The 21,851-nt window shown below is 43.3% G+C and overlaps 1 protein-coding gene and 1 pseudogene across 3 annotated transcripts in view; one reads left to right on the plus strand and one right to left on the minus strand.

Annotated features, from left to right (window-relative positions):
* Nucleotides 1-21,851, plus strand: part of LOC105491146 (exoribonuclease 1) — a 160,501-nt gene that overhangs the window by 55,883 nt on the left and 82,767 nt on the right. The window lies entirely within an intron of this gene.
* LOC112428277 (small nucleolar RNA U3) lies at nt 1,414-1,497 on the minus strand (annotated as a pseudogene).

Below are 21,851 nucleotides of genomic sequence, written 5' to 3' on the forward strand. Positions count from 1 at the left end.
CAGGCCTGTTTTTTTGTTTTTTGTTTTGTTTGAGACAGGGTCTCGCTCTGTCGCCCAGGCTGGAGTATGGTGGCGCAATCAGCTCACTGTAGCCTTGACCTCTTGGGTTCAAGTGATCCTCCTGCCTCAGCCTCCCAAAGTGCTGGGATTACTGACGTGAGCCACTGTGCCTGGCTCCTGTGTACGTGTTAGCCACTTATTTTTTTCAGGTGCTTTGCCCAGCTCTGGGCTGTGCTGCCTCATACAACTTGTAATTGCAGAATGAAACCCACCAGGGATTGGCAACAACTCCAATCGCCACCTAGAAGACCCAGCACGTAGCTCACAGACTCCATCACTTTTGAGGTCCAAGTTTAGAAATCACAGTTGTTAACTAGTTTGTGGTTTGCAAAACAAGGGTTAGGAATCTAATCATTTGCTGATTCATCAGATATTTTTTATGGGCTCTCTATGAGCCAGACACTGTTTTAGGCACAGTGAAAAAGACAAAAATTTTTCTTTTTATGGACTGTACATTCTGCTGAGGACAGGAAGAAAGTAAACATCATTAAGTCTGTTGTCAAATAAATTAAAAGATGTTCATTGCTTTAGGAAAATGAGCATCAAGGTTTGGGAGTGGTTTGGAGAAAACTGGAGGTTGAAACCTGCTGCAGATGTAAAGTGCGGTCAGGACAGAGCCCAGCAAGGAGGTGAGAGAGCCATGGGAGCTGCCTGGGGACACTGCATCTGGCAGAGGCACCAACCATGGGGAAGAACAGTAGGAAACCGGGATGGCCAAAACGGGGCAAGCAATCGGAGGAATAGGAGTTGATGCCAGAGAAGTCCAAGGGGTGGATCTCATAGGGCCTTGGGGGCCGTTGCAAGCATTTGGGCTTTCCTAAGGGTGAAATGGGAGGACCACAAGGTTTTCAGCCACAAGAGTGTTGAGATCTGTCTGGCGTTTGAAAACAGTAGCTCTGGCTGGCTGCTGCATTCAAAACAGACTGCAGGGGGTCAAAGGCAGGAGCTGGAGGAGAGGGCGGAGCAGACAGACTGCTGCAAATTACCCAGAGCCCTCATGTGGCCCTGGAGCTGGTGAGTGAAAAGATCCAGGAATCCGGCAGAGCTGATGGGATTTCCTGATGGAGTGAATGTGCCCCGAGAGAAAGGGTGGAGCCACGGACAGTTTCTATTTAAGACCTCATAGGTTGCTCTGTGCCCCATCGTCCCTTAACTAATGTCTGAGCATTTCCTGAGTTGAACCAGAGACACATTTACTCATGGGGCTTGCTTCAGGTATGAAGGGCATGATAACTAATCCCTGCCTTGAGAACTCAGAAGGGGCAATTGTTTTATCCATGTTAATGAGATGTTGAATAAAAATGATAATGACATTGTGGCGTTTGGTCCATTCTTTGATGATCTTCATATATTACTGTTTAACATTTTTTTCTCTACACGTTTAGAGAAACTTCTCTAGTAGCGAACTATAGAAATGATCCCTGAAAGTATTGTCTTCTGTTTAACTTTATTTAATTGAATTAGGATAGTTATTTCCTATCTTGGCAACCACATGTGGATCTTACACAAGATTTATGCATGATGTCTTTTTTGCTGTTGTTAGAACAACTCAGAATAATAAAATTCCAGTTCATCGTTGGACAACATTGTTTCCCACATCCGTGAAATAGACCAAAAAATAAAATAAATAGCAACTTCATAGACAAATAAATAAATAAATAAATATATAAATACATCTTTTATCTTTAGCCGTTTTAACCGTCTCATACAAACCAACCATCTGTAGTACAGCTAAATGCATGTACAAAAAACGTTAGTGGAATGCTCAGAATAAGATTGTTTAATTGTTTTTGCTTCTTTCTATGAGTTTTCTTTTGTCCTTTGAGGTGATAACGAACTTGGTCACAGCACAAGTGAAGTCAGAAGTCGGACAGAAGATGCTCAGGAGGCTGGTTTGATCACCTGAGATCATTAAAAATGGCGGACTCCTGACAATATGTGCAAAAATATAAAAGGAAACTCAAAAATACTAACAAATCTCCCTTTTAAAATTACTTAAAAAAAAAAAAAAAAAAGACAGGGCCTTGGAAGTTTTGATTCTTTTTTCCTCTCCTGTTGCAAACTCATGTTGTGGTTTTGGGCGGGTGGTGGAGAGTGTGTCACCAGCAGGTGGCGCTATCTGCAGTGGCTGGGCCTCTCTCTCCAAGGTGACCATGTCTAGTTTCTGAGACAGGAAGTGGAGGGTGAATAGGTCACGGCTGCTTTTTTTTTCTTTGACTTTTCTGCTGTCTGGTTATCCTCCTCATCTTCTGCTTCGTGATATCAACACCACCATCTTCTTTATCTTGCCACCAGGGGCCTTAGCTTCTTCATTCATCTCCACCCTCTTCCTCACCTCCACCTTCTTCCTCCTGCCCTTCCTCCCCACCTTCTTCCTCTTCTTTGTCCTCTTCATCGTCAGCCTCATCTCCCCATTTTCTTCACTGGGGTTCCCACTAGCAGGGGCATTTCTTCCCCTTTCTCCACCTGCACAACTTGCTGCTTCTCCTTTAAGTGGTTGGTGGTCATCTCAGAGTTAGTGTCCACAGGTGGACGTCTGTGACACAGCAGGCTCCCCGATGATCCCATGCGTTGGATAACAAGAAAACAAGAGTTTGAGGACTCTGCCAATAAAATGGGCACAATGCAAAGATGGCTTTTCAGAGCAACCGGTGAGCACCTGATGACTTTTGAAGTCGCCAACACTGGCAGTGATTCGATTTCGTGTTCACCTGGCCTTTGTTGGGTTGTTGGGCACGGTGAAGGAGGGTGACAGATTACTGGCAGAAAGGAATCAGATGCATGACTTTGTGAAGATGTAGGATATTTTCAAGGAGTGTTCAGTTATGAGTGCCGGTCATTGTTTTTAAAGGAAGGGATTTAACATTTTAAGTATTCTAGTTTCTTACCTGAAATTTAAAAGAAAGGAAGAAATAAGAGGTCTGGCAGACCCCACTGCAGAGAATAAAATGTGACAAGCGGGTGAGTTGAGAAGGAAACGGTTGACTGGTTTATCTCTGTGGTGGCTTCTATTTTGGGAAAGTTGGTGATCACATTGCCTCACTGTTCTGATGTTCTCAGTGGCCTCAGCTGAGCTGCAGTGGAGTGAGGGGGTGAAGGAAGCATGAACGGTGACAGTCATTCCAGCTGCCTTGCAACGTGGCAGATGGGAATAAATGCCCATGAACTGGGAGAAGATTTGATGGCTGCCCATTGCTGCATAAACCTGGCCAAGCCATTTTACGCTTCTAAGCCTCAGTAAAAGGGAAATCATTCTCATTGCCCTACCTGTTTCTAAAAATTGCATGAGTCTCCAAAATTGCAAGTGTTATGACATAAAATTGTTTTGTGAACACTAAAGACCTATACAAATATAAGCCCCCATTGTTGATTTAGCTACAGGGTACGTCATTCATACACATGAAGTATGTTATACTCAAAAGACTGTATACACATTTCTGTATCAGCCTGAAATCTGTATTAAGTTTTCTAGATATCAAGAGTCCATTATTTTATGACTGGAATTTTCCTGCTCTGTGCATTTGTTTATTATAAAGGTCATGGTGGGATTTCATTTTTAACCTGTGTGCACACGCATGTGTGTGTGTGTGTGTGCAATGTCAATAGTAGGAGGGAAAAAAGAAAGGTGACCTAGCCTGGACAACATGGTGAAACCCCATCTTTACAAAAGATGCAAAAATTAGTTGGGCATGATGGCATGCACCTATTGTCCTAGCTACTGAGGAGACTTAGGTGAGAGGATCCCTTGAGCCCAGGACCTCAAGGCTGCAGTGAACCAAGATCGCACCACTGTAATCCAGCCTGAGCAACAGAGTGAGAGCCTGTCTCAAAAAAAGAAAACAAAGGTGACAAGACCTTCCATAACATGGATAAGGCCTTAAAGATGTTCCAGTCCCATTTCCTCAAGTTTTAAAGAAGCTGCGTTCCACGGTATTCACTGAATGATTTCAAGATTACACAGCTAGTCTGAGCAGAACCGGGACAGGTCTCCAAGTCAAAAAACTCCTGCCCCAGCAGGTTTTTCTACCTCATTTTGCTTCTTTCGCTTATTCTACAGTTTTCCCATACATATGAGCACAGAGAGTTATGCTGCAAATACACACACACACACACACACACACACATATACATATATACACACAAATTTTTTTTTTGTTTTTTGAGACAGAGTCTCACTCTGTTGCCCAGGCTGGAGTGCAGTGGCGCTATCTCTGCTCACTGAAAGCTCTGCCTCCCGGGTTAACGCCATTCTCTTGCCTCAGCCTCCCAAATAGCTGGGACTACAGGCTCCCACCACCATGCCCGGCTAATTTTTTGTATTTTTGAGTAGAGACAGGGTTTCACGTGTTAGCCAGGATGGTCTTGATCTCCTGACCTCATGATCCGCCCACCTCAGCCTCCCAAAGTGCTGGGATTACAGGTGTGAGCCACCGTACCTGGCCACACACAAATATTATATAACATTCTTGCCTCAACAGTCTCCTTTCCCCAAGCAAGAAGTTTCCACTAAACCTTGAACAATTTCACTCAAAGCTTTATGGCTAAAAAAGTGGAGGAAGCAGAGAACATATAGTTTCAGAGCAACATCTAATCTAGAATTGCTTTTCTCCTTGCCCTTAACTTCTTTTTAAATTCAAATTTTCTCAGATTTATCTAAAATAGTATTATATACAGTTGACCTGAGACTGTCTCAGATTTAAGGAAACGTTTCTGGAAACCTCGCCCAACAGCTTCCCTCGCACCTCATGTGGCTGTCCTGCCCTTGGGGAAAGTAGGTTAGGTTTCAGGGTTTGCTTTTAGTAAAGGCTCTCTTTCTTTCTCTCTTCTTTTCGGAGACAGGATCCCATTCTGTTACCCAGGCTGCAGTGCAGTGGCACGATCATAGCTCACTGCAGGCTGGAACCTCTGGGCTCAAGTGATCCTCCTGCCTCGGCCTCCCCTAGTAGCTGGAACTACAGGTGTGTGCCACAATGCCTGGCTAGTGGCTCTCTTATGAATGCTGAGTGGAGGCTGGATTGGTGGGAGCGCTGGCCATTCGCCAGAGGGGTCTTTATTGAGCACCAAGCAAAGCAACCTTCTCCCTCACCTTTAGGGTCCTCGTATCCATGCTTGCTTCTCTTCCTAGAATGCATTGTCTGAATTTATCTTCTTTCTTTATCTGTGTACGTATGTATTGTCTTACTCTCTCTTCATTAGAATGTAAGCTTCCTGAGAGCAGAGAGCTGGCTTTTGTTGTTCACCTGCGTACCTTGAGTGACCGGACAGTGGTTGGCACACTTTTTAAAATTTTTTAATTTTATTATTAGTTTTTGAGACAGAGTCTCTCTCTGCCACGCAGCCTGGAGTAGTGGTGCAATCATGGCTCACTGCAGCCTTGACTTCCCTGGCTCAAGCAATCCTCTCGCCTCAGCCCTCCCTGGTAGCTGGGACTACAGGTGTGCACCACAACGCTCGGCTAATCTTTTTGTTTTTTATAGAGATGAGGGTCTCGCTGTGTTGCCCAGGCTGGTCTCAAACTCCTGGGCTCGAGCCGTCCTCCCACCTCAGCCTCCCAAAGTGCTAGGATTACAGGCGTGAGCCACCACACCAGCCACTTTTAATATTTATTAAAAGGACAAAAGGATTGTGGGGTTAACGGGTTGAACATCTGGATCCATATTCTCAAATCACCTTCCCAAAATGTCAGAATTCACTCTCCCATTAGGAATCTCTAGGAGGATCTTTTCCCCTGAATCCTCTCTGAAGCCGAGTATGATAGTTTTTAAAATCCTTATTAGTATGATAGGAAAAATTTTTAAAAGCACTCATATTTTAATTTACATTTCTTTGTTGCGATGTATTTTAGAAAGATTGTTATTCCGACAGATTTTTAAAAGGTGTGGTAACATTCCGTTATGTCAATACCTCCTTGGTAATCTTCCCTGGCAATGCTGGATGGATTAAAGGGGACTGTGTCACCCTCTCTTAGTTATGGGCATCAAACACGTATGAAAGTATTTTGAGAAGTATAAACAAGTTAGGCAATCAGAATGGTTTCTTTTGCTCAAGACGAGAGTACAGAAGACGATGATTTCACTCAAATAGCACTTTTAAATTACTCTAATGCTTGCCACCTAAGTGACAAGATCATTCATATCTCAGCATCATGCAATATACATATGTAACAGACCGGCACATGTACCCGCTGAATCTGGAATAAAAGTTGAAATTATTAAATAAATAGGTAAATAAAAAAAGTAAAGTACTACTTTACAAATGTGGGAGCAGGAAGAATCATAGAGAAGGAAATGATTACACTATTGAACATGTTATTTCCTCTTTGAGTGTTTTAACTATTGTAAGTCCACAGAGGAATTTGCAGGTTTTAGAAAGTAGCTCCAATCATTCTGAACATTGATTAGTTTTGCTTAATTTCAGGAAGACTATTATGGCCGGGTGGAAGTGGCTCATACCTGTAATCCCAGCACTTTGGGAGGCTGAAGTGGGTGGATCACCTGAGGTCAGGAGTTGGAGACTAGCCTGGCCAACATGGTGAAACCCTGCCTCTACTAAAAATACAAAACTTAGCTGGGTGTGGTGGTGGACACCTGTAATCCCAGCTACTCAGGAGGCTGAGGCAGGAGAATCACTTGAACCTGGGAGGCAGAGGTTGCAGTGAGCTGAGATTGCACCACTGCACTCCAACCTGGGTGACAGAGTGAGACTCTGTCTCAAAGAAAAAAAACAAAAACACCAAACCAAAAGTAAAAAGACTATTAAAGAAAAACAACAATAAAAAAGAAATAACATGTATGTATAAAAATGAAGTACTCTGAAGAAGCAGGGTGTGGTGGCTCAAACCTATAATCGTAGCCCTGTGGGAGGCTGAGGCCAGAGGATGGCTTGAGCCCAGGAGTTCAAGGCTGCAGTGAGCTATGATCCCACCACTGAGCTCCAGCCTGGGCAACAGAACAAGAGCTTGTCTCAAGAAAAACAAAAAGGACTCTAAAGATACCTAGTTATATTTGGGACACATTGGCAGGTTCAGAACTACTAGTATGGAACAGAAAGGAAGAAATTGATTGACTCATTTCCCAGCTACTTATTCATCCACAGAACATTCTTAATGAACACACACAGGACTCATTGCTCATAAGGATCAATTAGCCCACTTCAGCAGTGGAGTCCATCCTTGCAAATGCACACAGAAAGAGAACATTTGGCATCTGAAAGAATCTGGTTCAAGTCGCATGTCTATAGATCAAAGTAAAAATTTTTAAATAATTTTTACTAAAGTTCCATGAACCATGTTTGTAACTTGGGGATGAATTCATCTGAAATCTCCTTTCTCCTCACCATTTTTGCAGCCCGTGTGTGCAGGGCCGGGCAGGGAATTGTGGTGGAGGCCCCGGGGTGGCAGGGTTGGGAGCTGGGACAGAGACGTCCAAGGGCACCCATGGCTGCTGTCACTCTGTACCTCTACAGAGACTGCAGAGTGAACGGGCTCTAGCTTCTCTCCACCCAGTTCTTCTGGGTGTTTTGGTCTGTTGATTTTCCAGTTTCCCAAAGCAACACATCTTTCTTGGCCTGTTTGGAAAGAGAACTGTTGCTAAGGTTATTGAGCTCGCGAGGGAACGTTCTTGTGTTTACAGCTGTCTAATGCAGGGCAGTGTTCTAAGCAGACGATGGCATTGTTAGAGACATCTACGAGGTCAGTTTTTCCTAACCACTGTAATAAATCTAATGATAACCAGCTAACTCGACAAAGCCATTTCTCCAAGCGGCTTCAGTGTTTGATAACTCCTTTTCCTTTTCTGGAATTTCTATTCTAGTTATTCCATTTGGAAGTAGAATGCACACCCATCACAAAATGCCTAACCTTTACGCTCCCTCAGTGGAATTCAATATAATTAAAAGCAGCACGTATTTAAAGTTCTAGTAATGCCAGCTCTATGTGAGAAATTTGGGGAACATCCAAGAAATATAAGTCTTATAAATGATGTCCTAATTACAAAAAGAAATAAAATCACCTTTTCCAGTTTTCAGTTTCCAGTTCATTCATCTGAGGAATGTTTTCTCCAGATAGGACAGGATAATTGACTCCTTTAACACGGTACCCCATTTTGCAGGGAAACAGGAAAAGTCCTCCTGCGGCTCACTCTATGGCCAATGCCTTCCTTGAAATAGTTCAAACTGTAACACCTTCATCACACGCTTAGTTTTTGAGCTCCAACAGGGCAAAGTGATTCAACTTTGGAAATAGAATGACAGAGAAAGACTGGGTGCAGTGGCTCATGCCTCTAATCCCAGCATTTTGGGAGACCAAGGTGGGAGGATTGCTTGAATCCAGGAGTTCAAGACCAGCTTGAGTGACACAGTGAGGCCTCGTCTCTGCAAAAGACAAACAAAATTAGCAAGCGTGGTGGTGCGTGCCTGTAGTCCCGTCTACTTGGGAGGCTGAGGTGGGAGGATCATTTGAACCTGGGAGGTTGAGGGTGCAGTGAGCGAAGATTGCACCACTGCATTCCAGCCTGGGTGACAGAGCAAGACCCTGTCACACACATACACACACGCAAAATGACAGAGAGGCAGAATTCTCCCAAGTGGAAATGAAATACCGGAATACCATGATTTAGTTTTCCTGTAGTTCTTTCCCTAGCATTTGATAATAGCTTTCCTTTTGAGGGAGTCAGTGATCTTTGACTTTACTTCATAGCCCTCTGAGGTTGGTGTGTTGAGTCTTGTTTTCATACCACATTGACTCTCCTTTCTAGTGGCTTGAAGGTTTTTATTATTATTTTATAAAGCTTTATTGATATATAATTCACATACCATACAATTCACTCATTTGAAGTGTGCATTCCAATATTTTAAAGCCTATTCACAGCATATATGCCACCATTACCACAACCAATTTTAGGATAATTTTTTCTTTCTGCTTTTTGCTGTGGGATTTTTGCAGTGAAAACCTGCTAGACAAATTCCAAATAACACTCGATTTCAGAATATTTAATCACCTCAAGAAGAAACCTGAAGGATCCTTCCATTGCCACCTCTATCTCTGTCCCCTCCAGCCCTCAGCAACAACTAATCTACGTTCCTATTTTTTTTTTTTTAAGTCTTTGAAGCCTTCATAAATCAGCCCTTTGATGTAAATTTCCATCTCACTCTGCCACTATTTTTGATCAATTCTTCACCAGAGCTTCATCTTGACGGGTGCTCTGCCCTTCAGCCGATGCCACTGCACTAAGGAACAGAGTGACCCTCCGCCCCGCTCCCGACAGAAGCAGCCTCAGAGAGAGAAGTGGAGGGTTAGAGTCAGCGTCAGCACTGAGTGTGCTCGGGTGAACTGCAGGTCTTGACTTAGCCTCGAGGACCTCCTCGGCCTCGCACCCCTTCATTCAGTTCCACCTACAGGCGTGCATCTTTCGGCCTCCTCTGAAGTACAAAACCATTGTGTGGTCTAGCTGCTCATTGTATTTTCGCTCTGTGGTTTTCTTTAATTTACATCCCTCTTCTACTCTGCTGGCCTTCGGGAGTTTTTTATGTTTATTCACCACACTCATCAAGGAACAAATGCATAATCCTTCATCTGGCTTCTGCTGTCAGTCAGTTTGAATCTTGGTTGCCTTCTCAGCCATAAACTTTATCACCCGGCCTCATGCCTTCAGCTTGGTCCTTGATTTTGGAAGCGCAGTGAATCAACATTATTTATCTTTGCAGAATGCTGTATCTTAACCACCCCATAGTAGCATTAATCTGTCAAATCGTCCCAAAGATGTAAGGCACTATTTGTTATTGAAGTGGAGACTTCTTTATTGAAGGGTATTGTCCACTCTTAGTAAAGTATCTCAACTTATGATCCCAAATACTTCCAAGAAGGGGAAGCGTGAGAGAAGGCAGAGTTTGGGGTGTCTGTAGGGAGGTTACTCATGGACAGGTTAGCAAATAAAGCATTGTAAAGGAGATCAGTGAAGTAAGATTTTCCTAAAATAACAAGTAGAATTTTGGTGATTTTTCTTTTGGTTTTCCAGTTCAATTTTTAACCATTCCATATTCAAATATTGTTTTGAAGAGGCATTAACTCAGGCTTTAAAAAATGTTGCTGAATCAGTGTGCAGGAGGGAGAAAAATAATTTTAAAATGTCGCTGAAAAATTATAGTCTTCTGGTATGAAATAATTATATTCTCCTGGTATGAAATAATTATTTTCTTCTGATATTAGAAAGCCTCTTATTTCTTAAATAGGCTTAAACATATTTCAATTAATCTTTCTCTATGCAATCAGGACTCTAAAGACTGACATGAAACTACATAGAATCCAGTATGCCTTTTGTTTAGAGTCTTTTACTTATTCACAACTAACTTCATAAAAAAAGTCAAATCCTATAAAACACCTTATAAAACACCATTACTGAGTAAACATTGTACTTTATAAAAATTGTATTTATTATTTTTAAAATTTATTTTTTAATTTTTATGCTCTACAGAGGTCTTGCTATGTTGCCCAAGCTGGTCTTGAACTCCCAGGCTCAAGCAATCTTCCTGCCTTGGCCTCCCAAAGTGCTGGGATTACAGGTGTATAAACCACTGCGCCCAGCCATATTTTTTTGTGTGTGTTATTTTTTCGTTTTTGTTTTTTTGAGACACGGTCTTGCTCTGTTGCCCATCCTGGAGTACAGTGGTGCAGTCTCAGCCTACTGCAACCTCTGCCTCCCAGGTTCAAGTGATTCTCCTGCCTCAGACTCCCAAGTAGCCTGGATTACGGGCACTCGCCACCATGCCTGGCTAATTTTTTTTTTTTTCCAGTGGAGATGGAGTTTCATCAAGTTGGCCAGGCTGGACTTTAACTCCTGACCTCAAGTGATCTGCCCTCCTCGGCCTCCCAAAGTGCTGGGATTATAGGCATGAGCCACCGCACCTGATCCATATTTTTAAATTTAAATTTAAGTTTTTATTTTTGAGGCAAGGTCTTGCTCTGTCACCCAGGCTGGAGTGCAGTGGCAAGAACATGGTTCATGGCAGCCTTGACCTCCTGGGCTCAAGCAATTCTCTGGCCTCAGCCTCCTGAGTAGCTGAGACTACAGGTACATACTATTATGCCCAGCTAATTTTTTGATTTTTTGTAGAGCTGAGATCTCACTTTGTTGCCCAGGCTGGTCTCAAACTCCTGGACTGAAGTGATCCTCCCACCTTGGGCTTCCAAAGTTGCTGGGATTACAGGTGTGAGCCACCACGCCTGGCCAGTATTTTATGTTTATTGTGCCTGCATGTATATGGGAACTCCCTGTCATATTTCCTTTTTAAAAATTTCCAAATTCCTAAAACCTTAATTAATAGAGCACATCGTCCTCTTAGGTTGTCAGTCCTTCTAAGGGAAAAGCAGCATCTCCTGGTGTGGTCTGGTGTGGTTTTAATCTTCAGTGTCACAAGAGCAAGCCTGCCCCCACCAGCACCACAGTGAGGTGACACAGAAGAGCACTGGGCACCACGTGTTTACTTGCATTCCTCTGGTCCCGTGGAAGCCCATTATTCCTTTCCTGACTCCTATCTGAGCCAAAGGCCCTATATGGCCAAGATTCCCTGTTCAGTGATGAAATGCCAGCACATGACATTCTTTCTAATGAGTCACAGTCAATAAAAAATGTTTTCTAAATGAATCTGAGTATGTCTCCACACCAAGCAACACGGAAGAAAAATCTTATCAAACCAAAACATCTTGTTTTATCAGCTGAGCCCAGACAGACCTTTTCACTTTTGCAAAGTGAAATTGTTTCCACACAAACCAAAAACCCAGTCTGTCCTTAGTTTTCCTTGGATACATGTGTTATATGCTCTGAGGAAATGAGGCAGACACATTTTGGGAAATATTTTCAGGGTTTGGAGACTGATGAGAGATTACTGAGGAGTTTGTGTACAATAATAATAACACAGCTAAAGACATTCACTTTTAAGAGCTTCCATGTAAACATTAGGTTAATATCGCATGCTAAACATGGCGTTCTTTTTTTTTTTTTTTTTGCAATGCTTTGTTTTCATTATGAACATGGTCTTTACATGGAATAGCACTGACCCTATTATTAGAGGTGGAAATTTATTAGCCATGCATTTTGTTGTTGTTGTTGCTTCCAAAGAGACTTACAGTAGGCTTAGGAAAGCCACAAAGAATCCCCACGGTGTGCACACATCAACCACAGACAGGTTAACCTTTCAGGCTCAGGGAGAAATGAAAATGAACTGAAGAAATAAAACGTAATGATCACCCAGGGGTTAACTAGTATAGTGAAGGAGAAAAATAATCTTTTTTTTTTTTTTTTTTTTTGAGACGGAGTCTTGCTGTGTCGCCCAGGCTGGAGTGCAGTGGCAATCTTGGCTCACTGCAAGCTCCGCCTCCTGGGTTCACGCCTTTCTCCTGCCTCAGCCTCCTGAGTAGCTGGGACTACAGGCGCCCGCCCCCGCGCCCAGCTAATTTTTTGTATTTTTAGTAGAGACGGAGTTTCACCGTGTTAGCCAGGATGGTCTCGATCTCCTGACCTTGTGATCTGCCTGCCTCGGCCTCCCAAAGTGCTGGGATTACAGGCGTGAGCCACTGCACCCGGCCTGAGAAAAATAATCTTTAAAAATTTTTATTTATTATTATTTTTTATAGAGACAAGGTCTTGCCATATGACCAGGCTGGATTTGAACTCTTGGGCTCAAGCCATCCTCCTGCCTCAACCTCTCAAAGTGTTGGGATTACAGCAGTAAGCCACTGCACTTGGCTTTTTTTTTTTTTTTTTTTTTTTTTGAGACAGGGTCTCACTCTGTCACGAGGCTGGAGTGCAGTGGCACAATCATGGCTCACTGCAGCCTCAATCTCCTGGATTCAAGTGATCCTCCTGCCTCAGCCTCCCACGTAGCTGGGACTATGGGTGTATTCCTCCATGCCCAGCTAATTTTTGCTGTTGTTGTTTTGTAGAGACGAGGGCTCACTTATTGCCCAGGCTGGTCTCAAACTCCTGGGCTCAAGTGATCCTCCTACCTTGGCCTCCCAAAGTGTTGGGATTACAGGTGTGAGCCACTGTGCCCAGCCAGAAAAAAGAAAATCTGAAGGAAAAAATACAAGCAAGCCATGCATACACAGTTTTGTCCCCTAAAACTACGGTACAGAAGAGAGGGTATAAGTTACGGGACTGGCATCCATAAAATTCCCTAAGGGAAAGATACACAACATCTAGGGTTCGTCTGTAAGTCAAAGCAAAGCCAAGTCAGAATGAGATGAAGGATTTAAATATGACCAAGGCACCAATGTGTAAATGATAGCATAGACAAGTGAGAATTCATTTGGGCCTTGAACTTGACTTTCTCTCAAGTACTCCCAATTTTACCCAGTAAGGAAAAGAGGTGGGTGGGGGATTAAGTTCTTATTTGCCCATCAAGAGTTTGTTTGCTTAAATTATCCAATGCCTTTGATAATACCATGTGCTTCTCTTTCTATGGGAAAAACTACATAATATCCAGAGAAGGCTAACTGGAATGGTGGAAAAGCCACTTCAGTGAGAAATGGCTGAAAAACCAGGCATATTTAACAAGAAGAGAAATCTGAATGAGGACAAGAGGGCTGCCAAGAATCTTTAGGAGGAAGCAGGGATGTGTGTTCTCCTGTAGTGCTGCAGAAGGCAGGGCTAGGACCGCAGGAGAGCTGCCCCACCTTTGAAGGAGCTCTCTGGGGCAGAGTTGATGATTTAGAAGATATGGATTTATTGTAAGGCCACGCCAGTGGAAGGTGGGGAGATCGGAATATAGCCAAAGGGGAGGTAGAGAGAGCTGTTAAAGAATGTGGACTTCATAGCTTTCAGTGCCTCTGTGCTCTTCCCCTTCCAATCTACCTCATACGCATACCAGTGTTACTTATCTGCTGGTCAAAACGTTGATTAGCTACCCATTACCTACTGAAGTATGCTGAAACTCCTTTTCCTGGTATTCAAAGCTTTCTGTGGTTTTACGCTTCTTTTTCAGCCATATCATCAGATTAATAATTTTCCCATGTTCTCCAGTTCTTAAATGTGGCGTGCATTTCCCTGCCACATTCCTTCCCTGCTTAATTCCCTGACTGTTGAAAACCTTTAGGGCCCAGGAAAAATTCCACCTGTTTCATGAAACCTATGTAGAGGCAAAGGGAACTTTCCTTTTACCTTCTGAAGGTTCAATAATTTGAGTCTCTGGAAGAAACCAACAATAGACAGATTAATAGGAGAAAAGGCATACAAATTTATTATGTGTGCATGTGCACAGGAGCCACACAAACTGTGACTCAGAGGAGGACCAGTTGACTGAAGCTTTTATACTCCACAGAAAAAAATAGGGGCTGGGGGCTCCTGGAGGGTGGTGGTGATGAGATGTGGGAGGGAGAGGGGCAGAAATAAACTGTGAACAAAGGCTGCTTTATCTGCTTATAATGCAGAAAAAGTGTCTCAGGCAGCAGCCCTCAGAGGAATACATTGGTAGCCTATGGTAAAAGTCTCTCTGAGCAAGAGGTCAGACCTTTAGTCTCCTTTCCTGAGTTAATCTTCCCTGCCTGATGATTGCATTCCTCTGGAGGAACTTCCCTTAGTCAGATAAAGAGGACTACAGAAAGCTCTTCTCTGCATTTGCTACTCCCCAGGTACTCTCAGTTTGAAGTCCAAAGTAGGATATTTGAGGAATTGTTTTCTGAGCCCCAACACCAACCCCATCCAACCTTTCTTTATGCCAGGGGAATGCACTGCTTTCTTCCTGTGTTCCCATAATACTCTCATGGTCTTTCTGACACTGATCCAGCCTATCTTTTTTTCTTTTTTCTTTTTCTTTTGAGACAGTCTCGCTTTGTCAGCCAGGCTGGAATGCAGTGGCGTGATCTCGGCTCACTGCAACAACCTCCACCTCCTGGGTTCAAGTGATTCTCCTGCCTCCGCCTCTTGAGTAGCTGGGACTACATGCATGCGCCACCACACCTGGCTAATTTTTGTATTTTTAGTAGAGACAGGGTTTCACCATGTTGGTCAGGCTGGTCCCGAACTCCTGACCTCAAGCAATCCACCCACATCGGCCTTTTAAAATGCTGGGAATACAAGTGTGAGCCACCACACCTGCCCTACCACCCTATCTTTTATCTAATTCGGTATCTGTATAGCATTTTTTTTTTTTTAGTTCATACAGTATTTTTACAAACAAAAGTATTACCTACCTGGGAGAGCAGTATTCCCATTTCACAGATAACTCAGGCTTTGAGAGTTTAAGCAACTTGACCATAACCATAGAGCTAATACTTGCTAAGGCTGGAATTCAAACTCAGGTTTTTTAACCCAAAGTGCAGACTCCGCTTCCCCTCACACTGTTGTGAGGATGTTTTTTAAGTCTAATAAATATGACAGAGATTTTCAAATTCTGAAGTGCTACCCAGATCAAAAGAGGGTTTTGTCCATTAGACTGCAGCCTTGTAGAAGCCAGAGACCAAGTCATTTTCATCTGTGCATATAAATGCATATTCTCAGGTCCACCCAGACCTGCTGAATCAGTGACTCCAGGGTGGGGTCCAGCAGACTTTGTTAGAACAAAGCCTTCCAGGTGTCTGCTGCATGCTCAAAGTCTGAGAAGCAAGACTCTAAGAGAAGATTATGTTTTTTCTTTTTTTTTTTTTTTTGTGGGGCCCTTGTCCTACAGAGACTACAGGGGCATTATGGGATCATTAACAAGGATGCAAACCTCAATTCTCAGAGGAGAGAATTGCTACTAGTGCTGAGTAAGCAAAGATTTTATCAGGATAAAAAAATTTAAAGACTAACCTGGCAAGATTATGAGCTCTAAGGGGTGTTGGCTTACCTGGAAGGCAGGTGTCAAGTAAAGCTTTGAGTAGAGAAGGCAAGAAGACAGGACGTTGAAAGGAAAATTCTTTATGGGTGTCAGAAAAACTCATTGGGAGGGGAAAAAAGATTTATTATGGAATTTTAATATGAGAAAGAAATGACGCTTTTGTAAAAAAGGCTATTTACTGAACATTGCTGACAGCAGGCCTTTCATGAAAGGGTGGAACAATGGGGAGGAGTAGCAAACGTTGAGAGCAGATGATGAAGCACTGAAGGCAAGGGTAGCCACTGATCTCCAGAAAAGAGCTTTGAGTTCCTGTGACCATTTGATTCTGGAAAACACTAACATGAGTTCAGCTATAGACTGTTTTCATTATCTCTAAACAAATGCATTGTTCTAAAGAAGGAAACAAATATGTGTGAAGGGTTCCTGGTTTCTTGAAGCTATTTTGAATAATGCAAAAGTGTTGGTTGTGACTCTCATTGAAAATGTGTCCAGAATAGGCTAGCAAAAAAAGAGGTTGCTAAAGTTCAAATGACTGTGTCGATCTAAAAGAAAGAAGCTGAGGCCTAAAATATAATTGGAATAGTTTAGCCAAAGTGAGGACAGCTGCTGGGAAGACTCAGACCCAACTAGCCTTGGATATGAATTCCATTCGATCTTTGCTACAAGCAGGTTTGTTTGTTTTTTGAGACAGGGTCTCACTGTCATCCAGGCTGGAGTGCAGTGGATCCTGGCTAACTGCAGCCTTGACCTCTCCAGGCTCAGATGATCCTCCCACCTCAGCCTCCAGAGTAGCTAAGACTACAGGCACACACCACCAGGCCTGTATAATTTTTGTATTTTTTGTAGACGCAAGGTTTCACCATGTTGCCCAGGCTGGTCTCAAACTCCTAGGCTCAAGCAATCCTCCAGCCTTGGCCTCCCAGAGTGCTGTGATTACAGGTGTGAGCCACTGTGCCCAGCCCACAAGCAGATTTTTAAAGACAAAAAAAAAGTTGTCGGGATGGGGAGTAGGCTGATACAAAGTTGTTTGTCAGGAACTGGCTTACAGGAATAACATTGATTAGTGATTGGCTATACATTGTTAGGCTATAGGGTGTGGTTATAGTGTTCAATGTGGCATTATTAGGTTACCTTACAGCTACTTGTGGCAATAGAAAGCAGTTTTAAGAATAGGACGTGATTGCTGTCTCATTTTAATGTCTCCCTGGGCCTGATAATTTAAAAGGACTTGCATTCCTCAGATCAAAGTCCGTTTACTTTCTCAACTGTATAACCCAAGTAGCCTGAATAGATGTGCCCTGTGAGTGTCTAGGAGCCTCTGGTGTCCATGTTCATGTGATGTCCTGACAGGATGACTTGTGATGAGTCTGGCCTCTGAGTGACAGTGACATTTCTCCTTGCAGCCTGGCAGTAAGAGCCAGTTAGCAGAGAGAGACACGAACAGCACATATGCAAGGCTGCCGAGGAGAGATGAGGCAGAGAGGCCCCGACGCCTCTCCAGTTCCTGAGGCCACACTGCATACCTTTGTGAAGTGTAGCACCCCTGCCCTGATCTTCCAGCAGGTTTTCACCAGGTTCATGTTCACCTGTTCCACCTTGCTGTTGCCTTATTCCCCGCTGTCTCTTGTTTTCTAGATGTGTCTTTGGGTTCTAGCAGCTCAGAGCTCTGAGTGTGGAATCATCATCAGTGTAGACCTTGGCCACTTCTTCATTTCCCCCTCCCCCAAAGCACCACTCACTTGGCTTCTGCAGGAACAAGCATTTAGTGCAGATATCAGCTAAATGGGGGGCAGGGGGCACCAGTGCAGACAGCACAGCCCAGAATTGGCTACTACTTAAGATTTAATGCTATACTGAAATGTTCACTGATAAAATGTGCTACCTGGATTTATTAGTCCAGTCTCACACTGCTATCAAGATACTATTTGAGACTGGGTAATTTATAAACAAAAGAGGTTTAATTGACTTATAGTTCCTCATGGCTGGGGAGGCCTCAGGAAACTTAACAATCATGGTGGAAGGTGAAGGGGAAGCAAGGCACATCTTACATGGCAGCAGGCGAGAGAGAAAGCAGGGGAAGCTGTCATTTATAAAGACCATCAGATCTCATGAGAACTCACTCACTATCATGAGAACAGCCTGAAGGAAACCACCCTGTGATCCAATCACCTCCCACCAGGACCCTCCATTGACACATGGCGATTACAATTTGAGATGAGATTTGGGTGGGGACACAGAGCCAAACAATATCATTGGAGTTTCTTTCAAGATAATCCATGGGAGAAAGGTGAGTGAGTGGGGCATTTTAGATGAAATCAGATTGGCTGTGCGTTAATAATTGTTGAAGCTGCCAAGGGTGCATTGAGGTTCTTTATACTAGTCTGGTTACTTTTGTATGTACTTGAAATTTCCCACAATAAATTATTATTTTTTAAAGTGGATGCTGGAATCCCTCAGGCATTGCCAGCTCAGCCATTTTCTTTCCGGCCATCCTTCTCCTGATATGTTCCCTGGGATCTGTCTTCCCCTCTGCTACCCATTTCTTCACTCTCTTTCTTTCAGGGCTCTCAAAATTCCTGTCTTGTCTTCCCTACCTAAGGGGAATACTTAAAACAACTCCCCTTTCTTTCTTCCTTCCTTCCTTCCTTCCTCCCTCCCTCTCTCTCTCTCTCTCTCCTCCTCCCCCTCCTTCTCCTCCCCCCTCCTTCTCCTCCTCCTCCTCCTCCTCCTCCTTCTTTTGTTTTAAGGAGCAGGGAGTTTAATAGGCAAGAAAGAAGGGGGAAGAAAGACAGAAGAAGCTCCCCTGTACAGAGACAAAGGGAGGGGTGCTCCAAAGCCAAGAGAGGGAACCCCCACAACTTCCATTTCTTATGGAGAACAAGCAATTTAATTATTCTATGTCTAGACTTGTCATTAGCCTGCACTGGAAGACCAAATATACCCATTAATATTGTTTTTCTGAACAAAAGTTGTTCTCTCTGTATGAAGAATTCTGCCTTCATCTCAGTCATCCTGCAGCCACCTTTTAAAGTCACTGTATCCCCCCACCCCATTAGAACGCTAATATTTGTTTAACCTCTGAGTAGAATGGAAAGCATGAATGGTAGATATTTCTTATGACTCCAAGAAGTGGAATTTAGTCTTTCTCTAGAACCTTCCATCAGGAGAGGTCCACTATGAGCCTGGTTTAGAGGGGAAGGAGAATGGAGACCCCCACAATGTCCTCAGACTCTTGTTTTCTTTGTCTTCCTCTTACTCCTTTTACCAGAACTTCTGGCAAGTAACATGTTGACTCATGGTGTTTTATCACTTCCTTCCTCTGGCTCACTTCCAGTAGAGATGCTAATGAGTTGCCAAGTCACCAGTAGGCAGGAAAAGACGGAAGGGCTTCTCTGCCATGGAACCTTGATCATCTGGTGTTAATAATCTGTAAACGACATTGACAAAATGAGAGTTAAGCTGAATGAGAAGGTATCTCCTGCTTTCTGGCATGAAATCTTTCTTTCTTTGTTTCCTTTGAAGTCCATATCTGTGTAAAAGATGCAACAGCAGGAATGATCTGTACTTCTTGGGGGTCTTAATCTCTGCTGTGTTGAAAGGATATTGAAATAAATGGATGGGCACCTACATCTGGGATCCTCATCTTAGAGACTAGGTACCTCCTTGGGAACTCTTAGGCAAATGGCTTCTCTCCTTCCCCATTTCCCTTCAGGGGCCAGAAGGTCAGACAGAAAGTCCACCTTGAACTTATCTAAGTTCTGGGAGAAAGCCTTTCTAGAAACATAGGGAAAGTGAATGATGAGATACCCAGAGAGTCATAATTATAAGAGTCCAGTCTGGTTAGTTTGGGGTGAACTAAGGCATGAAATGCATTGGAGAAAAGTGGGGAGGATGGAATATCCTAAATTTTGTAAGTCCTAAAAGTAGGGTTGCTAGATAAAATATGGAATACCCACTTTAGTGTGAACTTCAGGTAAACATCAAGTAAATTTCCTCAATATTGCATGGGACACAAGTATACTGAAAAAATGTATTTGCTGTTTATCTGAAATTTAATTTTAACTGAGACCCTGCATTTTTTATTTGCTGGTAACCCTAGAAAAGCCCAGCCAATCGGAGCTTTTATCACTCCATTGAATGTAACAAGTGGTCACTGCGCATTTGTCGGGGGGAAGCAAAGTCAATGACTGTGGTAATAATCCCTTGACCTACTTTCAGTGAAAAACATTACTTCTTTTATTCCTTTGGGAATGTTGCTAAAACAATGGCTGCGCTCTGATGGTAACTCCCATCCGAAGATCTTTTATTACGTGGTATATGCTCCCTAGAGAAAGCATACCATAATAAGAGAAAGCGTACCCTCTAGGGGTCAGAAATTGATGTTTATCTCCATTCTTTTTCTTTCTGTTTTTGATGCCTTATGAATTTTTATTTCTTTATTAAGGAAAAATTTAAACATATACCAAAGAAGAGAGAACAGTGCAATGAACCTCCATGTACTCAGTATCCAGCCTCAGCAGTCATCAACTCATAATCAATACTGCCTCATCATGCTCACTTTGGGAGCACATATACTAAAATTGAAATGATACAGAGTTTTGCATGGCCCATGTGAAAAAAAAAAGGGGGGTGGGAAGAATACTGCTTCATGCTTGGCACAATGGTTCATGCCTGTAATCCTAGTACTTGGGGAGGCTGAGGCAGGAAGATCACTTGAATCCAGGAGTTCAAGACCAGCCAGGGCAACATAGCAAGACCCTGTCTGTACAATTGTGTTTTTTTGTTTTGTTTTGTTTTTTTTAATTTAGCCTGGTGTGGTGGTGCACACCTGTAGTCCCAGCTACTTGGGAGGCTGAGGCAGGAGGATCACTTGAGCCTAGGAGTTTGAGGTTGCAGCAGTGAGCTTTCATGGATGGCATCACTGCTCTCCAGCCTGGGCAACAGTGAGACCCTGTCTCAAAGAATACTACCTCATCTATTCCACCACATTTTTGTCCATTCCAACCCCATTATTTTGAAATAAATTCCAGAGAGCTGGAGCATTATTGCTTTGTAACTTTCTACTTCTCACTGTACCTTTCCTTTCCCAGTAGTGGAATTGTATGGACAGTGGCTGCCCCAAATCTGAACATTCCTTGCCCCACATTTTTATCATTGTGTAGTTGCCTGCCTGCCCGATATCAAATCCCCAAATATGCATTTTCCAACCTCCCTTAACTCCACAGCTCAGACACTCAACTTCAGTTTTGAAAATCAGACCCTCTTGGCGCAAGATTTTGACTAGAACTTGGGCTTGGAGGAAGCGGGAGGAGTTGGGTGCACGCCATCAGGTCAGCTGTGCAGTGACATTGTGGGGGCTGCTCCTGGAGGATGACCCAGGAAAATATTCCTCCGGCTTTTTCCAAGGAGTTTGTGAGTACCCTAACTACATTAATAAAGCCCTTCCTTTACACACTAGCTAGAGGGATTCCACTGACTTTTACTAGATAGCTGGACTGATACAAAAGCTGATCTTTCTAACCTTTTAAGAAGCCTAAGAGGAGAGATGTACACAAGCGCTTCAGTCACTCAGGAGAAAAATGTTGTGATTTGTATGAATATGATAATTTGTTAAGTACAGGTTTATGGGACCACCCTATAGCAGTCGTTCCCAAAACGTAATCCTCCGTGCATCCCCCAGCAGCCCACCAACCAACAGCATCAACATCACCTAGAAACTTCTATAAATTCAGATTCTTGGACCTATTCCCAAGACCTCGTGAATCAGAAACTTGGGGGGCGGGGCCTAGTAATCTGTGTTTTAACGAACTGTAGGTGATTTACGTCAGCAAATTCCAGCCTGAGGGCTACATTCTGTGCCCACTGCTTTTTTTGTTTTGTTTGTTTGTTTGTTTTGTTGTTGTTTTGAGACAGTGTCTCTCTCTGTCACCCAGGCCAGACTGCAATGACATGATCTCGACTCACTGCAAACTCTGCCTCCT

This window comes from Macaca nemestrina, chromosome 8 (genome assembly GCF_043159975.1).
Source record: "Macaca nemestrina isolate mMacNem1 chromosome 8, mMacNem.hap1, whole genome shotgun sequence".
Classification (NCBI taxonomy): Eukaryota; Metazoa; Chordata; class Mammalia; order Primates; family Cercopithecidae; genus Macaca; species Macaca nemestrina.